The sequence below is a fragment of the Budorcas taxicolor genome, chromosome 20, assembly GCF_023091745.1.
Source record: "Budorcas taxicolor isolate Tak-1 chromosome 20, Takin1.1, whole genome shotgun sequence".
Classification (NCBI taxonomy): domain Eukaryota; kingdom Metazoa; phylum Chordata; class Mammalia; order Artiodactyla; family Bovidae; genus Budorcas; species Budorcas taxicolor.
In genome coordinates this window covers 42,006,840-42,027,216 of record NC_068929.1, presented here as the reverse complement: position 1 = coordinate 42,027,216, position 20,377 = coordinate 42,006,840, and the positions used below count along the sequence as shown (strand labels likewise).

At 38.7% G+C, this 20,377-nt stretch overlaps 1 pseudogene; it reads left to right on the top strand.

The window, feature by feature from the left end:
* The first annotated feature begins 417 nt into the window (after positions 1-417).
* LOC128066021 (tigger transposable element-derived protein 1-like) lies at positions 418-20,126 on the top strand (annotated as a pseudogene).
* Positions 20,127-20,377: the final 251 nt, after the last annotated feature.

Here is a 20,377-nt window from a genome sequence, read left to right as displayed (position 1 = left end):
TATTGCATTTTGTAAATATTGGCTTGTCTTTACAGACTGAATATTTATGGCAACCCTATATCCAGCAAGTCTATGACACTATTATTTCAACAACATTTACTCACTTCTTATCATTGTGACATAGTTTGGTAATTCTCACACTATTTCAAACTTTTTCATAATTATTATAATTTTTGAGGTGATCTGTGATTAATCAACCCCAGGAACCAACCTTGGCTTGTTTACTATTTGAAGTTGCTATTGTAATTGTTTTCGGGTACCATGAAATGTACGCATAAAAGATGGCAAATAATAAGCATTATGTGTATTCTTACTGTTTCACTGACCAGCCAGTTCCCCATCTCTTTACCTCTCCTCAGGCCTCCCTATTCCTTGAGACAGAGCAATATTGAAATCAGTCCAGTTAAAAACCCTATAATGACCTCTAGGTGTTTAAGTAAAAGGACGAGTTATATGTCTCTCACTTTAAATCAAAAGCTAGAAATGATTAAGTGCAAAGAGGAAAGCACGCTGAAAACTGAGATAGGCCGAGTGCTAGCCATCTTGTACCATACGCTTAGTCATGTTGTGGATGGAAAAGAAACGTTCTTGAGGAAAATTAAAAGTGCTACTCCAGTGAACATGTGAATGACAAGAAAGGAAACAGTCTTATTGCTGATACACTGATATTATCTGAAGAGAAGATCAAATCAGCCACAATATCTCTTAAACCAAGGCCTAGGCCAGAACAAGGTCCTCTCTTCAATTTTATGAAGACTGCTAAAGATAAGGCAGCTGCAGAAGAAAAGTTTAATGCTAGTAAAGATTGGTTCCTGGAGTTGAAGGAAAGAAGCCATCTCCATAATATAAAAATCCAAGGTGAAGCTACAAGTGCTGATGTAGAAGCTACAGCAAGGTATCCAGCAGATCTAGCCAAGATCACTAATGAAGGACGATACTCTAACAACAGATTTTCAATGCAGATGAAACAGTGTTATCCTGAAAGAAGATGCCATCTGGAACTTTAACAGCAAGAGAAAAAAATCAAGCTTCAAAGGACAGGCTAACTCTCTGGTTAGGGGCCAGTGCAGCTGGTGACTTTAAGCTGAAGCCATTGCTTATTTTTATCATTCTAAAAGTCGTAGGGCCTCTAAGAATTATGCTGAATCTGCTATCTGTGTTCTATAAATGGAATGACAAAGCCTGGATGACAGCTCATCTGCTTACAACATAATATGCTGAATGTTTTAAACCCATTGTTGAGAGCTACTGCTCAGAAAAAAAGGCTTCCTTTCAAAATATTAGTGCTCATTGATGGTACATCTGATCACTCAAGAGCTCTGATAGAGATGTACAATAAGATTCATGTTGTTTTCATGCCTGCTAACACAAAACCCATTCTGAAGCCCATGGATCAAAGAGTCATTTAGACTTCCAAGTTTTATTTTTCAAAACATACATTTTATAAGGCTTTATCTGCCATCACTTCATGGGAAATAGATGGGAAACAGTGGAAACAGTGTCAGAATTTGTTTTGGGGGGTTCCAAAATCACTGTAGATGGTGACTGCAGCCATGAAATTAAAAGATGCTTACTCCTTGGAAGGAAAGTTATGACCAACCTAGATAGCATACTAAAAAGCAGAGACATTGCTTTGCCAATAAAGGTCCATCTAGTAAAGGCTATGGGTTTTCCAGTGGTCATGTATGGATATGAGAGTTGGATTGTGAAGAAAGCTGAGCACTGAAGAATTGATGCTTTTGAACTGTGGTGTTGGAGAAGACTCTTGAGAGTCCCTTGGACTGCAAGGAGATCCAATCAGTCCATTCTAAAGGAGACCAGTCCTGGGTGTTCATTGGAAGGATTGATGCTGAAGCTGAAACTCCAATACTTTGGCCACCTCATGCGAACAGTTGACTCACTGGAAAAGACCCTGATGTTGGGAGGGATTGGGGGCAGGAGGAGAAGGGGATGACCGAGGATGAGATGGCTAGATGGCATCACCTACTCAGTGGACATGAGTTTGAGTGAACTCCAGGAGTTGGTGATGGACAGGGAGGCCTGGTGCGCTGCAATTCATGGGGTCACAAAGAGTCGGACATGACTGAGTGAATGAATTGAACTGAACTGAACTGATCTGGATGGGCAAAGGCAATTGAAAACCTTTTGAAAAGGATCCACCATTCTTGATGCCAGAAGAACATGCATGGTTCATGGGAATAGGTAAAAATATCAACATTAACAGGAGTTTGAATAATTTGATTCCAATACTCATGGATGACTTTGAGGAGTTCAAGACTTCAGTAGAGGAAATAAATATAGAGAAAGCAGGGGAAACCGCTAGACCATTGAGGTATGACCTAAATCAAATCCCTTATGATTATACAGTGGAAGTGAGAAATAAACTTAAGGGCCTAGATCTCATAGATAGAGTGCCTGATGAACTGTGGAATGAGGTTTGTGACATTGTACAGGAGACAGGGATCAAGACTATCCCCATGGAAAAGAAATGCAAAAAAGCAAAATGGCTGTCTGGGGAAGCCTTACAAATAGTTGTGAAAAGAAGAGAAGCAAAAAGCCAAGGAGAAAAGGAAAGATATAAGCATCTGAATGCAGAGTTCCAAAGAATAGCAAGAAGAGATAAGAAAGCCTTCTTCAGCGATCAATGCAAAGAAATAGAGGAAAACAACAGAATGGGAAAGACTAGAGATCTCTTCAAGAAACTAGATACCAAGGGAACATTTCATGAAAAGATGGGCTCGATAAAGGACAGAAATGGTATGGACCTAACAGAAGCAGAAGATATTAAGAAGAGATGGCAAGAATACACAGAAGAACTGTACAAAAAGGATCTTCATGACCCAGATAATCACGATGATATGATCACTCATCTAGAGCCAGACATCCTGGAATGTGAAGTCAAGTGGACCTTAGGAAGCATCACTACGAACAAAGCTAGTGGAGGTGATGGAATTCCAGTAGAGCTATTTCAAATCCTGAGAGATGATGCTGTGAAAGTGCTGCACTCAATATGCCAGCACATTTGGAAAACTCAGCAGTGGCCACAGGACTGGAAAAGGTCAGTTTTCATTCCAATCCCAAAGAAAGGCAATGCCAAAGAATACTCAAACTACCACACAATTGCACTCATCTCACACGCCAGTTAAGTAATGCTCAAAATTATCCAAGCCAGGCTTCAGCAATACGTGAATCGTGAACTTCCTGATGTTCAAGCTGGTTTTAGAAAAGGCAGAGGAACCAGAGATAAAATTGCCAACATCCGCTGGATCATGGAAAAAGCAACATAGTTCCAGAAAAACATTTATTTCTGCTTTATTGACTATGACAAAGTCTTTGACTGTGTGGATCACAATAAACTGTGGACAATTCTGAAAGAGATGGGAATACCAGCCCACCTGACCTGCCTCTTGAGAAACCTATATGCAGGTCAGGAAGCAACAGTTAGAACTAGACATGGAACAACAGACTGGTTCCAAACAGGAAAACGAGTACGTCAAGGCTGTATATTATCAGCCTGCTTATTTAACTTATATGCAGAGCACATCATGAGAAACGCTGGACTGGATGAAACACAAGCTGGAATCAAGATTGCCAGGAGAAATATCAATAACCTCAGATATGCAGATGACACCACCCTTATGGCAGAAAGTGAAGAGGAACTAAAAAGCCTCTTGATGAAAGTGAAAGAGGAGAGTGAAAAAGTTGGCTTAAAGCTCAACATTCAGAAAACTAAGATCATGGCATCTGGTCCCATCACTCCATGGGAAATAGATGGGGAAATAGTGGAAACAGTGTCAGACTTTTTGGGGGGGGGGGCTCCAAAATCACTGCAGATGGTGACTGCAGCCATGAAATTAAAAGACGCTTACTCCTTGGAAGAAAAGTTATGACCAACCTAGATAGCATATTCAAAAGCAGAGACATTACTTTGCTGACTACAGTCCGTTTAGTCAAGGCTATGATTTTTCCTGTGGTCATGTATGGATGTGAGAGTTGGACTGTGAAGAAGGCTGAGGGCCAAAGAATTGATGCTTTTGAAATGTGGTGTTGGAGAAGACTCTTGAGAGTCCCTTGGACTGCAAGGAGATCCAACCATTCCATTCTGAAGGAGATCAGCCCTGGGATTTCTTTGGAAGGAATGATGCTAAAGCTGAAACTCCAGTACTTTGGCCACCTCATGCGAAGAGTTGACTCATTGGAAAAGACTCTGATTCTGGGAGGGATTGGGGGCAGGAGGAGAAGGGGACGACCGAGGATGAGATGGCTGGATGGCATCAGACTCGATGGATGCAAGTCTGGCTGAACTCCGGGAGTTGGTGATGGACCGGGAGGCCTGGCGTGCTGTGATTCATGGGGTCGCAAAGAGTCGGACATGACTGAGTGACTGAACTGAACTGAAAAGCAGCAGAACTAGAAGTTCTGAAGATGTGACTGAATGGCTATAATCTCATGATAAATCTTCAATGGATGAGGAGTTAGATTTTATGGATGAGTGAAGAAAGCGATTTCATGAGATGAAATCTTCTAGTGAAGGTGCTGTGATAATTGTTGAAATGACAAAGAAAATAGATTTAGAATATTACATCAACTTAGTTCATGAAGCAGCAGCAGAGTTTGAGATGACTGACTCCAATTCTGACAGAAGTTCTAATGTGGATAAAATGCTATCAAACTGTACTGCATCTTACAGAGACATCCGTCATGAAAAGGAAGAATCAATCAATGCTGCAAATTCATTGTTGTCTTATGTTAAAAAATTGCCACAACCACCTCAGTCTTTCTTTAGCAGCCTCCTCCCTCATTAGTCAGTAGCCATCAACATTGAGGCAAGACCCTCCACCAACAGAAAGATTATGACTTGCCCAAGGTTCAGATGATGGTTGGCATTTTTTAGTGATAAACTGTACTTAATTAAGGTATATACACTGTTTTTCAGACATAATATTATTGCACATTTAATAGAATACAGTATAGGGTAAATATAACCTATGTATCCATTGGGAAACCAAACAATTTGTGACTCCCTTTATTGCAATATTTGCTTTATTGGAGGTAGTCTGGAACAGAACCTGCATATCACCAAGGTATGCCTATAACTGGTCAGTCAAATAACCTAGAAGAAAAGAAAGAATACATTTTCTATGCCTGGAAAATATTGAGATAATAATAATCCTGATGTTAATTATAACAATGGTGACATTTACTAAGCACATGACACCTGCTGTGTGAAATGTTACACATATATCTCATATTCTTTTCTCAAAACCTTTGATACAGATATTCCAATTCCCATTTCATAGAACTAGTATATCTATTAAGAGGAATTTGTCCCACAGGAAACCTAATCCAACTGACTTTTACAATAGGAAGAATTGATTATTTTCCATAATAAGAAGTCTCAAACTCTGTTGATGCAGGAACTCAAGAAGTCAGCAGGGGCCATGGTATTGGCACAACTTCCTTCTTCCATCCTTGGCATGTGAATTTTGACTATTCTCACTTGACTTTCTTCCCACAAGATGGTTCCCAGTCTTCTAGAAATCAGTCTCTTACAGTGGTAAACAGTAACAAGAGGGGTTATTATGGCCAGGAAAATGTCCTCACAATTCTCCCAGACTTTCTTTATATCTTGTTGACCAGAAATGGGTAAAATATACATCTTCAAAACAATCTTCAGCAAGAGGTATGAAATTATTTTGATCTCTTCAGAACAACTTAATTGATCTTTGGAACAAAGGAGAAGCTCAGCCACTTCTAAAGAATAGAGCTTGAAAACAGCTGAGCAGAATTAGGGGCAGGGCCCTGGTAGATGGCCGAGCATCCTGACACATGAACAAACAGAAATTCATGTATGGCAAAAGCAATAGAATGTTGTAAAGTAATTAGCCTCCAATTAAAATAAATAAATTTAAATTTTTTAAAAAAAAAGGAAAAAAAATAAAGATAGGCATAAGATTAAATATATATATATATATATATATCAGACCAGTTCAGTCACTCAGTCATGTCCAACTCTTTGTGATCCATGGACTGCAGCACACCAGGCTTTCCTGTCTATCATCAATCTGGGAGGTTGCTCAAACTCATATCTGTCAAGTCGGAGATGCCATCTAACCATCTCATCCTCTGTCATCCCCTTCTCCTCCTGCTTTCAGTCTTTTCCATCATCAGCTTCTTTTCCAATGAGTCAGTTCTTCACATCAAGTGGCCAAAGTACTGGAGTTTCAGCTTCATCATCAGTCCATCCAATGAAGAGTCAGGATTGATTTCCTTTAGGATGGACTGGTTGGATCTCCTTGCAGTCCAAGGGACTCTCAAGTCTTCTCCAACACCACAGTTCAAAAGCATCAAAGCTTTGGCGCTCAGTTTTCTTTATAGTTCAACTCTCACATCCATACATGACTACTGCAAAAAAAAAAAAAAATAGCTTTAACTAGATGGACCTTTGTTGTCAAAGTCATGTCTCTGCTTTTTAATATGCTGTCTAGGTTCATCATAACTTTTCTTCCAAGGAGCAAACGTCTTTTAATTTTATGGTGGCAGTCACCATCCACAGTGATTTTGGAGCCCAAGAAAATAAAGACTCTGTTTCCATTGCTTCCCCATCTATTTGCCAGAAAATAATGGGACCAGATGCATGATCTTTGTTTTTTGAATGTTAAATTTTAAGCCAGCTTTTTCATTCTCCTCTTTCACTTTCATCAAGAAGCTCTTTAGTTCCTCTTCGCTTTCTGCCATAAGGGCGGTGTAATTTGCATATCTGAAGTTATTGATATTTCTCCCTGCAATCTTGATTCCAGCTTGTGCTTCATTCAGCCTGGCACTTCACATGATGTACTCTGCATAAAAGTTAAATAAGCAGGGTGACAATATACAGCCTTGACATACTCCTTTCCCAACTTGGAACCAGTCCATTGTTCCATGTCTGGTTCTGACTGTTGTTTCATGACCTGCATACAATTTGCTCAGGAGACGGGTAAGGTGGCCTGGTATTTCCAGCTCTTGAAGAATTTTTCACAGTTTGTTGTGATCCACACAGTCAAAGGCTTTAGCATAATCACTAAGCAGAAGTAGATGCTTTTCTGGAATTCTCTTGCTTTTATGATGATCCAACAGAAGTTGCAATTTGATCCTTGGTTTCTCTGACTTCTCTAAAACCAGCTTGAACATCTGGAAGTTCTCAGTTCATGTACTGCTGAAGCCTAGCTTGGAGAATTTTGAGCATTACTTTGCTAGCGTGTGAGATGAGTACAACTGTGTGATAGTTTGAACATTCTTTGGGAATTCTTTTTGGGATTAGAATGAAAACTGACCTTTTCCAGTCCTGTGGCCACTGCTGAGTTTTCCAAATTTATTGACATATTGAGTGCAGCACTTTCACAGCATCATCTTTTAGGATTTGAAATAACTCAACTAGAATAGCTCACCTCCACTAACTTTGTTCATAATGTTGCCTCCTAAGGCCCACTTGACTTTGCACTCCTGGATATCTGGTGCTAGGTGAGTGATCACACCATTGTGGTTGTTTGGGTCATTAAGTTCTTCTGTGTATTTTTGCCACCTCTTTAAAATCTCCCACTTCTGTCAAGTCCATACCATTTCTGCCCTTTATTGTGCCCATCTTTGCATGAAATGTTCCCTTGGGATTTCTAATTTTGTTGGAGATCTCTAGTCTTTGGCATTCTATTGTATTCATCTATTTTTTGGCATTGATCACTGAGGAAATCTTTCCTATCTCTCCTTGCTATTCTTTGGAACTCTGCATTCAGATGGGTATATCTAACCCTAACCCTTGTCTCCTTTGCCTTTTGCTTCTCTTCTTTTATCAGCTATTTATAAGGCCTCCTCAGAAAACCACTTGCATTTTTGCATTTATTTTCTGGGGGATGCTTTTGATCACTGACCCCGTACAATGCCACAAACCTACGTCCAGAGCTCTTCAGGCACCCTATCAGATCTAATCCCTTGAATTTATTTGTCATTTCCACTGCATAATCATAAAGGATTTGATTTAGGTCATACCTGAATGGTCTAGTGGTTTTCCCTACTTTCTGCAATTTAAGTCTAAATTTGGCAATAAGGAGTTTATGATCTTGAGCCACAGTCAGCTCCCAGTCTTGCTTTTGCTGACTGTATAGAGCTTTTCCGTCTTTGGCTGCAAAGAATATAATCAATCTGATTTTAGTATTAACCATCTGGTGATTTCCATGTGTAGAGTAATCTCTTGTTTGTTGGAAGAGGGTGTTTGCTGTAACCAGTGTATTTTCTTGGCAAAACTCTTTTATCCTTTGCCCTGCTTCATTCTGTACTCCAAGGCCAAATTTGCCTGTTACTCCAGATATCTCTTGACTTCCTACTTTTGCATTCCAGTCCCCTGTGATAAAAAGGACATCTTTTTTGGCTGTTAATTCTAGAAGGTCTTGTAAGTCCTCATAGAACCATTGAACTTCAGCTTCTTTGGCATTAGTGCTTGGGGCATAGACTTGGATTACTGTGATATTGAATGGTTTTCCATGTCATTTTTGAGCCTGCACCCAAGAACTGCATTTCAGACTCTTTCATTGACTTTGAGGGCTACTCCATTTCTTCTAAGGGGTTCTTTCCCACAATAGTAGATATAACAGACATCTGAATTAAAATCACCCATTCTGGTCCATTTTAGTTCACTGATTCCTAAAATGTCAATGTTATCTCTTGCCATCTCCTGTTTGACCACTTCCAATTTGCCTTGATTCATGGACCTAACATTCCAGGTTCCTATGCAATAATGTTCTTTACAGCATCAGACTTTGCTTCCGTCACCAGTCATATCCACAGCTGGGCATTGTTTTTGCTTTGGCTCAATCTCTTCATTCTTTATAGAGTTATTTCTTAAAACCAAATAATAGCTTTGCCCATAGTCAGAGCCAGTTAATGGCAGAGTCAGGATTTAAACCTGGCTCTAAAAACATACATTCTAATATTTTCTGAAATTCATCCCTGAAGTCCTAGTGTATCTTGTTTCCAATTTAAAATTTGTTACAGAAAGTCTAAATCAATTCCAAGGTACATGCTGAGAAGTCCTATGCACCAGAAATGCAGACAAGCTGAATTTCATTTGCCCCATCTTCTTAGACTCTTGGCTTTCTCCCATCTCAGCCCCTAACTCTGCATTAGAAAAAATAGGGTGGGTATATATGTATACATGTAGCTGATTCATTTCATGGTATAGCAAAGAATAACACGACATTACAAATATTGTAAGAATCATCTACAGAAAAAATAAATACAGCATGCCAAATACTGGAAAATTTTTTAATAAAAAATTGTGATGCTTCGCCAAAAACCAACCAAACAAAACACAGGTAATATCATTGGCCATATTCCCCTTTCCCTCAAATTTTCTGTGCAAACATCAGCAAGCATGATGCATCCACCTCTAATTTGTGATAGGAATCCAAGAGAGGTATTCAAATCACCCTCTAGGGCACACTTTCTGTGAATCAAGATGCCACTCAACCACTTCACTCACATGAGAGGCAGCCCTATTGACAAACGTGAATGATATGATTACTGAAGACAAATGCCCCCTCTTCCAGGTAAAGATGTTCCTTCTTTGAACATGCTATGAGCAGAATCAAGTCATAGACATGTTGAAGAATAAAGTGGTTTGATGAGTGCTCATTGAAAAACCAAAGCACAAAAAAGGTTTTCAAGGAAGAGTTAGAAAGTTGAAAGATCCTACGAGCAGAGGTGGGACTATGAGTAATCAAAGCTGGGCAAATAAAGTTGTTTCCTTAAAAGAGAAAGAAAAATATGTTTCCCCACAGTATGACTTAACTAGTATTTGCTCACTTGTAGCAGTTAACATAACAACGTGGTATGTATTTCATCAAATACCAAAGAACTCTGAGTTGGAGACACATAGGCAAAATATTTTTAGAGATTATCATTTGTATTGTAAATATCAGGGAACAGCATGAATTTATGAATTGAATTGTTTTTGCATTCTACTACATCATTACCTGCATTTAAAAAAATTTGTTTTATGGGTAGTCATATTCAAAAACAAGTGAGTTAGCATCTAAATTTAAGATAACTGTAAATGGAAATCTTCTTTATTTTCGCATGTTCAATACCTTGCCGCCTATACTTTGAGTTCATTCTGTAACTCTAGCTCTGACTCACTGATATAAAAATGGTGTCTTAATTGTGTAAATCTTTTCCCCAATTTTTTTGTGCTGCAATTGCCAGTAGTTAACAATCATGCCACCTTGTTATAAGTTATGCTTCTGGGAGTTCCTTTGCCTTCTAACTAGTTCGAGGTCCCACAGGGCAATGCCTTTGTTTGTAACTCATCCCCTGTGGTGATACAGTCCAATTTTTCCCAGGGCCTCTCCTGGGCAATGCAGCAGGATTGTTCATGAGGAAATCAATACTCCTCCCCAAACAGCAGGAATACTCTAAGTGCTTATTAGTCGTTCCCATGTAGTATAAATCCAGAATATCTGTCCAGGTTCAAGAAGAGGTTCAGAAATAAGGTTCTTCTTAATTAGAGATGTCTGATCCTCTCAATCATAACAAATATGTGTCTAAACTCATGTCAAAATCCTTCTCTTCTGTTGTGAGATTCCTAAATAAAGAGCTTATGTCATGAGACTAAACTGCCACTGATGGAACACTTTCAGGGTCCCACACTTTCAGGCATGAGTCATTTTCTGCTAAAAGTTGTATTTCCTTTGCTTTTCATCATTAATTAAACCTGTGTTTATGTTTGAGCTGCTACAACTTCTCAGCTGACAATATTAAAATGAAGCAGTATGGTTATCAAGTGACATTATTATTTTCTTAAACAAAACTTGACAAAAAGAAGCATAATTTAAGCTCATTGTTCACTTAGGAGGTAGATACAGTTACAGAAGACTCAGAATATATTTTTACAAAGTGTACAGAAGAGTAGCTTTACATCTTATAAATGAGCTGACTTACTCTTGTGTGAGTGAATGCTCAGTCCTGTCCAACTCCTTACAACCCCGTGGACTGAAGTCCACCAGGCTCCTCTATTTATGGAATTTTCCAGGAAATAATACTGGAGCAGGTTGCCAATTTCTCTTCCAAGGGATGTTCCCAACCCAGGGATGGAACCCATGTCTCTTGCCCCTCCTACATTGGCAGGTGGATTTTTACCACTGTGCCACCTGGGAAGTTTGGTACCTATTATTCCATAATAGTTGAATAAACTTTAATCTGATAATTTGAGGTGATTCAGTCTCTGCTAAAGTCATTTTTTAAATGAATATTTAAAGTCCTTGTGAAGCTTATTCAAAGTTTAGACTCATTATGAAGACTATTGTTGCCTCTCTCATGAAGAGACCCTTCTGCCTTTTCATGAGATGGAGTCTAGGTACAGAGAGAACTGTCAATTGTCTGCTCCAGAGAAAGTGTCTCTTCTCGGCTGTCTCTAGCTGGTCCTTGGGCTCTGGCCTCTGTCCCTGCTAGAGATGCTGCTCAAGTCTCTTTGGCTCATATTCTGCTCTCAGCCCAAGATAGAATTGTGATGACTATTGCTTCTGGGAAGCTAAGCCATCGCTCCCTACTGCCTGGGCTTCCTATCTTCCTCCCTTGAACTTCAGATATTCAGCTGCACTAGACTTTGGCCTCTCTACTCCCTAGCCTTACTATCTCTCTATACTTCTCTAACTCCCCTGACCATCCCTGAGCTTCCCCTCCTCACCTCGTGTCGTTCCAACCACCTTGATTTAATTCTGAATCACTTTCTACATCCTTTCTTCCCTCTTTCTCCCTGCCCCAGAGAGGTCCCACAGGAGAACTTTCTGAATCTGTTCCACACCTTACTGGAACTAAGGGGAAGCAGGTGGAGGCTGCTGCAGGTCCTCCCATGCCTCAACACAACACATATCTATGACATCACAGCAGCTGTGCCTCGCCTGTACCTGGCTGTTACTGACAAGGCACTCACTGGGGACTGGATAATACGAGTGTTGTGGACCAGTGGAGTGAAAGCCATCTGTCTTAGACTCAAGAAACATTGAAAGAAGAGGTCATAGTGCATTTAGGAAGGAACCTCCTTTCCTTAGCTTCTTGACTAGAAAGAGGTCTCCTCTAGAATCACATTCCTGGCCTCTCTGCCTCATCACTCCTTCCCAGAAAATGAGGAGTTGATCTGATGCTGAACTATGGAAAGAACACAGATGAAGTGCCATATTCCTTTCCCCCTCTCTGCAGCTTCTGACCTGCAGAACATACTGGTTTTTCTCTGTCCTCTTTAGGTAAAGGGGGCAGCCCTTGCCAGAGAGGCATACACTTGTCCCATCCAGTGACTGGGTGTCAGCCTAGTGAGGTAGAGAAATATCAGCCTATAACTAGAGGACCTAAACTGTGTTCTCCCATATTCATTTTGTCATCAATCTCAATTTCTCTAAATCTTGTTTCTCTCTCAATTTGGACCTCAACTGGAACAGGAAACAAGGTATTATTTAATAGTTGCCTCAAATTCCTGTAAAGACAGCATCTCAATAACTTTTGCTGTATAGGCAGCAAAGCCATATGGCGGTGGAAGGAAGAGAAATGTGGGATCAAGAGGGTTTTTTTTTCCTTTTTTTAATGAGAGTTACAACAGTGTATTTGTATGTAATAGGGTGATCCTATAGTAAGGAACAAATAATAGAAGATGCAGGAGGGGTGATAATTGCAGGACCAAGCCCTTCACTAGATGAAAGGAATACATGGCATCCAGGACCCTAGAAAAGCGATTGCCCTGAGATGAGAGGGAATGGTCGCCCATGGAAACACAAAGGAAAGCAGAAAACAGGTTCAGATATAATTCATGGTCTGGGGAGGAACCGGAAGTTATCTTCCTATTGTTTCCGTTTTCTCAGTGAGATGAAAGAGCAAGGTCATCTACTATTACAATATGGACCAGACTGTAAATATTCGGAGAGCTTCATTGATTCTATCAGCAGTAATTCAGTTTCACCCAATGTCCATGTAATTTCTTCAACTTTTAACTAAATACAAAGCTTCTTACCACTGTATGGATTCTCCTATTGTGTTTTTTTCGTTTGTTTTTTTTTACCGTAAATGACTTTAAATTCTTCTTAAATGTACAAAACCAATACAGTATCGTAAAATAAAATAAAGTAAAAATGAAAGAAAAAAAATGTAGAATGGGTAAATAATTAAACAGACGGAAATCAGTAAGTGGGTAAATAAAGTAAATGCATGCTGATTGTAAAATATCATAACCATGCTTCCCCATAAGAAAATTGCATTAAACTATATAACAAGGAAGAAATTCTGTCTTGTGTTTCCCTGGGTGGAATTTTGAGAGCAGTATACTCTTGTTTGCTAACAGCTTAGGTTCCAAGACAAACTATCCATCTTTTCAGCATCCTGACACTGCCTCAGAGGGGCTATTTAAAATATTACAATACATCTTCAATAAATATTTTGCAGTGATAAGCTTTTTCTTTTCATCTTGATGAGGAGAGACTCAGACATGGGGTAACCAAGAAGCTTACCTTGTGTTTTATATATAAAACAGGAAAAAGAATTTTGAAAGAAATCAAAGACATTAGTCAAATTTATGAGACTGGTTAAAAATATGTATGAAATGATTGGAGTCTTTAACGTTTCATTCAGTTACAGTTTAATTCAAGAAGACTAAGCTGTAACCTAAAACTACCCTGTCACTTAAGCAACAAAATTTAATTTCAAATTAGAAATTCCTTTTTCTATGCATTAGAAGCCAATGTAATTTAGTAGTTGAAAAGAGTTGGCTTGTTTGCACAAAAATAAATGTTAATGTTCTTGGGAAAACACATTCCTTGGAACAGACTACAGAACAATATCATATTTTAAAAAGTCTTCTGCACAGTAGGCAACAGTACTTCTATTCTCTCATTCGTCAGTCTTTGCTTACCTTTTAGGTAATCTTCTTTAGAGTCTGTACCTAGCTTTTTCATTGGTCCAGGTGCCCAAAGTTGTTACCTTCCTTCTACAGTCTAGTCTTAGCAACAGCAACAACGTCCTTCTCCTCTCCTTCTCCTCCTGCCTTCAGTCTTTCCCAGCATCAGGGTCTTTTCTAAAGAGTCAGTTCTTCACATCAGGTGGCCAAAGTGTTGAAGTTTCAGCTTCGGCATCAGTCCTTCCAATGAACATTCAGGACTGATTTACTTTAGGATTCACTGGTTTGATCTCCTTGCTGCCCAAAGGACTCTCAAGAGTCTTCTTTAACACAATTGAAAAGCATCAATTCTAAGGCGCTCAGCTTTGTTTATGGTCCAACTCTCACATCCATACAAGACGACTGGAAAAATCAGAGCCTTTACTAGACGGACGTTTGTCAGCAAAGTAATTTCTCTGCTTTTTAATATGCTGCCTAAGTTCGTCATAGTTTTTCTTCCAAGGATCAAGGGGCTTTTAATTTCATGGCTGCAGTCACCACCTGCAGTGATTTTGGAGCCCACAAAAATAAAGTCTATCACTGTTTCCATTGTTTCCTAATCCATTTGCCATGAAGTGATGGGACCAGATGCCCTGATCTTTGTTTTTTTGAATGTTGGGTTTTAAGCCAGCTTTTTCACTCTCCTCTTTCACCTTCATCAAGAAGCTCTTTAGTTCCTCTTCACTTTCTGCCATAAGGGTGGTGTCATCGGCATATCTGAGGTTATTGATATTTCTCCCAGCAATCAATCAGCAATCTAAAACCCACTTTCTAGAATGTTCACAAGAACCTCTCTCAGAAAAGATACAACAATCATGGAAGCATTTGTTTTAGAGATTTTTTAAGCTATATACTCCTCATAGATTGAGTAATTTTTTCCACTGGGCTCGTTGGAAGAATATAATCATTTTTCTCCCTGCTACTCTGTTTACAGGTATACAAGGTAGTGAAGTTCTTGGAAAGATTGAAAAGATTGCTTTATTAACATTGATTTCCAGGAGAAATTTTTTCCATCTGGTCTTTTGAACCAGGGATATTATTTTCCACTAGATGTGTTTAGTATAAGTGGTCAAATAGTGTCATGTTATTTTTCTGTTTTAGCTTTGTTTTTAGTTGAAATATTTAGTTTAAATATTCATGTCTTTTAACAGCATAGCTTTGATAGAACCCATTTTCCCCAGAAAGAAGTCCTAGAAGCAGAAAATGTCATCCATAAATTGTGATGTAGTCATCTCTTATGAACCGGAATCTATGTTTTGGTCTGATAAAGAAAGAAGAAATCTTTTCACTTGAAAATATATCTAGTCTTGACAGGCATACTTAAGCAATTGTCTGTGATTTTTTTCCCACATTTTTATTTTCCAGGAAAACTTCAGCTTTGTCTTGATTTGTTTGGTTTGAAATTATGTAGCCACACTTTACCCCAGTCAGTCAAAAAAACAAAAATTGTTTCAAGCTAGGCAGAAAAGTACTATAATAGTTGTTTTTACCATCAATGTTAGGTTTAAATAACATTCACAAACAAAAACCAACAAAAAAAGTGGGGGAAGATTGAAAGAATTTATTCTCCATCATTTCTGGCCCAGTGCTTCTCAAATATTAACATACATATAGATTATTTGGAAAACTTGAACAGGTCTTGAATGGGGCTGAATATTTTGCATTTTCAAAAGCTTCCTGGAGATGACCATGTCATTGGTTAACAGACCACATTTGGAACATCCGAGGGGTAGATTGACTTAGCAAGAATTTGATTTGACTGGGATGGAAATATTAGGAAATAGAGTTGGCAGAGACTCATTCCCTAATTAGATGGACTGCCAAGAGCAACACAGTTTAAGGAATTTAAAAATCTTAAAGTTTTCAATTTTAAAAAGTCAATTAATGTTTATTAATGATAAAACATATGGAAATATCCACATATGGGAATATTGTGTGGTTTTATAAGTTTTCATGAGACTAATTAGGTGACATATAAAGTATTACATTCACTCATAATTGCAGTTAAAGGCATGATACAAAATAATTCAACATATTAGTAGAATTAAGAAAGAAAATCCATTTTCCTGAGAATAAAAACAAAGCTGATAACAATGGCTTTGATTTATATTGAAAATAAGGGCATTTAAATGCTATATTAACTATAATAAATTTTGGCAAGTTTTTGAATCAATGATTATAATTTTATAGACTTAGAAATAAGGATTTTATCTTTATACATACTTTCTTTAAAATATATATTCTACCAAGATGTTGTTGTTATTGTTGTTCAGTTGCTAAGTCATGTCCAACTCTTTGCGAACCCCAGGACTGCAATACACTAGGCTTATCTGTCCTCTGCTATCTCTGGGAATTTGTTCAGATTCATATCCATTGAGTTAGTGATGCTATCTAACCATCTCATCCTCTGCCTCCCCCTTCTCCTTTTACCTTCAGTCCTACCCAGCATCAGGTAAAGCATCATTCTAGAAAGATATAAAAAAGAGCATAATAAGAGAAACAAAGCAAACAAAAAACACCTCAAACACATTATTAACATTTTGGTATCTCTTTCCATACTTAAAAATAAAATCAACATATGGTTTTTAAAAATTCAAAATTTTATTTTACTGATGCATGATTATTTTGCTACTCATCACCATTAACATTTTTCTACATGTTTAGTAGTTTTATATGTAGTTTAATCTTTAGCAGTTATTTCACAATTTCTTCAATAATTCCTATGTAAGTTGCCTTTACCCTACTATTTTGTAACACTACAATTAACATTTTAAATGTTCATTTTACACATGCTATCTATTTTTTCTTAGGAAAAACTTTTGTGATTGGTATAACTAATTAAAATGTTGTGAATTTTTCTAGTGTCCTTGCATGCATCATTTCAGAAAGACAATGACAAACTGCTCTCCTGAAATGTACAAAATTTTACTCCCACCAGTTCACTCCCCTGAAGAAGGAAATGGCAACCAACTCCAGTATTCTGGCCTGGAGAATCCAATGGATAGAGAAACCTGGCAGGCTACAGTCCATGGGGTCACAAGAGTCAGACATGACTTGGCGTCTAAACCACCAGTTCACTCACTATGTTAACCTCTGCCAATTTGTCATTTGATAAATGAGACTTCTCATGCTGGCAAAGTTACTGCGAAAAAGCCATTCTCATACACAGTTAATGGAAGAGCAAATCAAAACAATATTCCTGGAAAACAATTTTTAACTGAGTGTTAAGGGCCTTGAGAATGCCCATACTCTTTGACCTATTTCTGAGAATTTATCCTAAAGCAACAACTCAAGTATGAAGAAATAATTGTACATGAGAATGTTTACCCGTTTATTTTTTTAATAGCAATATTTTGTAAACATAATACTTCTCTTAAAAATAAAGAAATTATGTAAATTATGGTATTGCAGTTGTTGTTCAGTCACTAAATCATGTCTGACTTTTTGCGAACCCCTTGGACTGAAGCTCTGTCCTCCAATATCCCCTGGAATTTGTTCAATTCATGTCCATTGAGTCCGTGATGTTTTCCAAACATCTCACTCTCTACCACCCCGCTTCTTTTGCCTTCAATTTTTTCCAGCGTCAGTGGCTTTTCCAAGGAGTCAGCTCTTTGCATTAGGTTGCCAAAATACTGGAGCTTCAGGTTCAGCATCAGTCCTTCCAATGAGTATTCAGGACTGATTCCTTTAGAACTGACTGGCCTGATCTTGCAGTTCAAGGGATTCTCAAGAGTCTTCTCCAGCACCCCAATTTGAAAGCATCAGTTCTTTGGCACTCAGCCTTCTTTATGGAACAACTCTCACATCCATACATGACTACTGGAGAAAAATCATAGTTTTGATTATGTGGACCTTTGTTGGCAAAAGTAATGTCTCTGCTTTTTAATATGCTGTCTATGTTGGTCATAACTTTCCTTCCAAGGAGCAAGTATCTTTTAATTTCATGGCTGCAGTCACCATCTGCAGTGGTTTTGGAGCCTGAGGAAATAAAATCTGTCACTGCTTCCAATTTTTCCCCTTCTATTTGCCATGAAGTGATGGGACAAGATGCCATGATCTTCACTTTTTGAATGTTAAGTTTTAAGCCAACTTTTTCACTCTCCTCTTTCACCTTCATCAAAAGGCTCTTTAGTTCCTCTTCACTTTTTGCCATTAGAATGATATCATCTTCATATTTGAAGTTGTTGATATTTTTCAGGGCAATCTTGATTCCAGATTGTGATACAACCAGCTCAGCATTTCACATGATCTACTCTGCATAGAAGTTAAATTAGTAGGTGACAATATACTGCCCTGTCATACTCCTTTGCCAGCGGAATCAGTCTATATTGTTCTATGTACGGTTCTAATTGCTGCTTCTTGGCCCTCATACAGGTTTCTCAGGAGACAAGTAAGGTGGTTTAGGGTTTAGTATTCCCATCTCTGTAAGAATTTTCCACAGTTTGCTGTGATCTACACAGTCAAAAGCTTTGGCATAGTCAATGAAAAAGAGTAGATGTTTTTCTGGAAGTCCTTTGCTTTATCCATGATCCAGTAGATGTTGGCAATTTGATCTCTGGTTCCTCTGTCTTTGCTAAATCCAGCTTGTACATCTGGAACTTCTCAGTTCATGTACTGTTAAACCCTTGCTTGAAGAATTTTGAGCATAACTTTACTTAATAGCATGAGAAACGAGTACAATTTTATGGTAGTTTGAACATTCTTTGGAATTGCCATTCTTTGGGATTGGAATGAAAACTGAAGTTTTGTTTTCTTTTTTAGGTCCAACTGATTTTTTATTTTTTATTTATTTTTTAATAAAAATTTTAAGTATAAATTTATTTATTTTAATTGGATGCTAATTACTTTGCAATATTACATTGGTTTTGTCATACATTGACATGAATCCAGCACAGGTGTACATGTATTCCCCATCCTGAACCGCCCTCCCACCTCCCTCTCCATCCAGTCCCTCTGGGTCATCCCAGTGCACCAGGCCAGAGCATCCTGTACGATGCATCAAACCTGAACTGGCAATTCATTTCACATATGATCCAGATTGCTGGGAGAAATAGCAATAACCTCAGAAATGCAGATGACACCACCCTTATGGCAGAAAGTGAAGAGGAACTAAAAAGCCTCTTGATGAAAGTGAAAGTGGAGCCTGCCACACAGTAGAGGATGGGCAAGTCACTGGACTGGTTTCCCCTGTGTCTTTTCTTACTCTTTTCTGGCTGAATTCCCATCTGGGGTGTGGAGGCTTGCCATGTCTACTTACTTGCCCTGGCTTTTAAGATCTACACGAGAGGGAGCCCAAGGTGGGGCACCCCCTGCTATTCAAGAGGATACCAGTGGCCTAATGTACATGGTGTAAGTTCCTGTCTTGGAACTTTATTGGTTTTCCACATAAACCAAGTTATTCAGCCTCTTTTCTCTACTAATTTTCCTACTATATTATTTCTTCCTAATCTCTTTTATATTTCTAAATAAATAAGTTTTTCCTCACCATGCTGTCCCCGCTTCTAATTACCCTGGATCCACCGGGGCAGGACCCCAGCAACTGGTGCCCGGAACAGGCTATTCAAAGGTAGGTCTCCCCCAGTGTGCAGTTTTCGGGATGGCTAGGACCCCACTCAGGGTGTTGCGGACACCCCTGCATAAGATAGGTAGGGAAAGAGGGGTGGGAAGTTTTGGGTTGAAAGAAACCGACGGGTTGAAAGAAACCCCCCCTTAGTGAAGGGTAGATGGGTTGAAAGAAGCCCCCCTTGGCAAGGGTAAAAACCTTGACAAAGCAGACTTTCCACATGTTGAAAAGAAAACCCCCTTGGCTAAAGTAAAACCTTGACAAGGCAGACTTTTCTATAAATCTTAATTTTCTGACACAGGTAACAATGAGTCAAAAGAATGACGACTCTTTATAGAAGTAATTTTGCAACTGTTAAACGAAAGATAAATTAAAGATAAAAAGGCTAGTGTTCAATTTCTTTAAAAATTTGTATAAGAGCAATGTCCTTGGTTTCCAGAAAAGGACACTGTTAATTTAGATATTTGGGTGAAGCGAGGAAAACAGCTAAAAACTTACTATACTTTGTATGAGCCAGAAAAAGTTCCTGTAAATGCTTTTTCTCTGTGGAATATGATTAAAAATGTTCTGGACCCCCCCGTCATGAGGCTGTTAGATAGACTATGGGAGAGGCTATAGCGGTAGATGGTAGTGGGTCTCCACCTTCTATGCAGATCATATTTTCTGCCATTGACAAAGAAAAGGAGTGAGACTTCCTCCCGAGGAAGGAGAGTGCTTACAGGACGCTGCAGCCGAGCACCCTCCCCCTCTACGCAAACCTTTAAAAATTTATCCAACATTTTCTGATTTAAGACAACCAACCACCACCTCTGCTTGAGCCTCCCCAGGGCTTAAGAACTCCCCACTTTACATCCAAAGCCTCCCAGAAC